The 2,500-nt window shown below is 34.6% G+C and overlaps 5 non-coding genes across 5 annotated transcripts; all 5 read left to right on the forward strand.

Annotated features, from left to right (window-relative positions):
- The first annotated feature begins 219 nt into the window (after positions 1 to 219).
- On the forward strand, positions 220 to 292 carry TRNAM-CAU (transfer RNA methionine (anticodon CAU)). Its single transcript has one exon. It is a non-coding gene; the product is annotated as a tRNA-Met (tRNA).
- Positions 293 to 583: 291 nt separating this feature from the next.
- TRNAM-CAU (transfer RNA methionine (anticodon CAU)) lies at positions 584 to 656 on the forward strand. The gene has a single exon. It is a non-coding gene; the product is annotated as a tRNA-Met (tRNA).
- Positions 657 to 1,311: 655 nt separating this feature from the next.
- TRNAT-CGU (transfer RNA threonine (anticodon CGU)) lies at positions 1,312 to 1,384 on the forward strand. The gene has a single exon. It is a non-coding gene; the product is annotated as a tRNA-Thr (tRNA).
- Positions 1,385 to 1,675: 291 nt separating this feature from the next.
- Positions 1,676 to 1,748, forward strand: TRNAM-CAU (transfer RNA methionine (anticodon CAU)). The gene has a single exon. It is a non-coding gene; the product is annotated as a tRNA-Met (tRNA).
- A 298-nt stretch (positions 1,749 to 2,046) lies between these two features.
- TRNAT-UGU (transfer RNA threonine (anticodon UGU)) lies at positions 2,047 to 2,119 on the forward strand. The gene has a single exon. It is a non-coding gene; the product is annotated as a tRNA-Thr (tRNA).
- The last annotated feature ends 381 nt before the right edge of the window (positions 2,120 to 2,500 follow it).

Genomic DNA, 2,500 nt, shown 5'->3' on the forward strand with positions numbered 1-2,500 from the left:
TATACAGTGTTCTTCTCAAGTCTCAAGTGAGAAGATCTATTTCAAGTTCAATGTGTGCATTTAGCATGGAGATTGCAAATGATTAAGAATCAGTCATTTGTAAACAGTGTCCATTGGGTCAAGGAGCTACAAATTAAAATCCAAAATTAAATTTCAAATTTGATTTCTTTGAAACCCCACAAATGCATTATTTTTTTTAAAACAAACATTCTCATGTAAGGCTTTATATCTCAGGGGTTAGAGCACTGGTCTCATAAACCAGGGGTCGTGAGTTCAAATCTCACTGGGGCCTACCAGTTCTTTATTGTTACATTTACAAAAACTTAATTTGCATGACAGTATGTACAGTGATCTTAATTTGCATGACAGTATATACAGTGGTCGTCTCAAGTGAGAAGATCTATTTCAAGTTCAATGTGTGCATTTAGCATGGAGATTGCAAATGATTCAGAATCGGTCAATTGTAAACAGTGTCCATTGGGTCAAGGAGCTACAAATTAAAATCCAAAATTAAATTTCAAATTTGATTTTTTTTAAACCCCACAAATGCATTATTTTTTTTAAAACAAACATTCTCATGTAAGGCTTTATATCTCAGGGGTTAGAGCACTGGTCTCATAAACCAGGGGTCGTGAGTTCAAATCTCACTGGGGCCTACCAGTTCTTTATTGTTACATTTACAAAAACTTAATTTGCATGACAGTATGTACAGTGATCTTAATTTGCATGACAGTATATACAGTGGTCGTCTCAAGTGAGAAGATCTATTTCAAGTTCAATGTGTGCATTTAGCATGGAGATTGCAAATGATTCAGAATCGGTCAATTGTAAACAGTGTCCATTGGGTCAAGGAGCTACAAATTAAAATCCAAAATTAAATTTCAAATTTGATTTTTTTGAAACCCCACAAATGCATTATTTTTTTTAAAACAAACATTCTCATGTAAGGCTTTATATCTCAGGGGTTAGAGCACTGGTCTCGTAAACCAGGGGTCGTGAGTTCAAATATCACTGGGGCCTACCAGTTCTTTATTGTTACATTTACAAAAACTTAATTTGCATGACAGTATGTACAGTGATCTTAATTTGCATGACAGTATATACAGTGGTCGTCTCAAGTGAGAAGATCTATTTCAAGTTCAATGTGTGCATTTAGCATGGAGATTGCAAATGATTCAGAATCGGTCAATTGTAAACAGTGTCCATTGGGTCAAGGAGCTACAAATTAAAATCCAAAATTAAATTTCAAATTTGATTTTTTTGAAACCCCACAAATGCATTATTTTTTTTAAAACAAACATTCTCATGTAAGGCTTTATATCTCAGGGGTTAGAGCACTGGTCTCGTAAACCGGGGGTCGTGAGTTCAAATCTCACTGGGGCCTACCAGTTCTTTATTGTTACATTTACAAAAACTTAATTTGCATGACAGTATGTACAGTGATCTTAATTTGCAGGACAGTATATACAGTGGTCGTCTCAAGTGAGAAGATCTATTTCAAGTTCAATGTGTGCATTTAGCATGGAGATTGCAAATGATTCAGAATCGGTCAATTGTAAACAGTGTCCATTGGGTCAAGGAGCTACAAATTTAAATCCAAAATTAAATTTCAAATTTGATTTTTTTGAAACCCCACAAATGCATTATTTTTTTTAAAACAAACATTCTCATGTAAGGCTTTATATCTCAGGGGTTAGAGCACTGGTCTCATAAACCAGGGGTCGTGAGTTCAAATCTCACTGGGGCCTACCAGTTCTTTATTGTTACATCTACTAAAACTTAATTTGCATGACAGTATGTACAGTGATCTTAATTTGCATGACAGTATATACAGTGTTCTTCTCAAGTCTCAAGTGAGAAGATCTATTTCAAGTTCAATGTGTGCATTTAGCATGGAGATTGCAAATGATTCAGAATCAGTCATTTGTAAACAGTGTCCATTGGGTCAAGGAGCTACAAATTAAAATCCAAAATTAAATTTCAAATTTGATTTCTTTGAAACCCCACAAATGCATGATTTTTTTTTAAACATACATTTTCATGTAAGGCTTCATAGCTCAGGGGTTAGAGCACTGGTCTTGTAAACCAGGGGTCGTGAGTTCAAATCTCACTGGGGCCTACCAGTTCTTTATTGTTTAATTTACAAAAACTTAATTTGCATGACAGCATGTACAGTGATCTTAATTTGCATGACAGTATATACAGTGGTCGTCTCAAGTGAGAAGATCTATTTCAAGTTCAATGTGTGCATTTAGCATGGAGATTGCAAATGATTCAGAATCGGCCATTTGTAAACAGTGTCCATTGGGTCAAAGAGCTACAAATTAAAATCAAAAATTAAATTTCAAATTTGATTTCTTTGAAACCCCACAAATGCATGATTTTTTTTTAAACATACATTCTCATGTAAGGCTTCATAGCTCAGGGGTTAGAGTGAGTTCAAAACTCATTGGGGCCTACCAGTTCTTTATTGTTACAGCTACTAAAAATTAATTTGCAT

This window comes from Crinia signifera, chromosome 11 (genome assembly GCF_055691185.1).
Source record: "Crinia signifera chromosome 11, ASM5569118v1, whole genome shotgun sequence".
Classification (NCBI taxonomy): domain Eukaryota; kingdom Metazoa; phylum Chordata; class Amphibia; order Anura; family Myobatrachidae; genus Crinia; species Crinia signifera.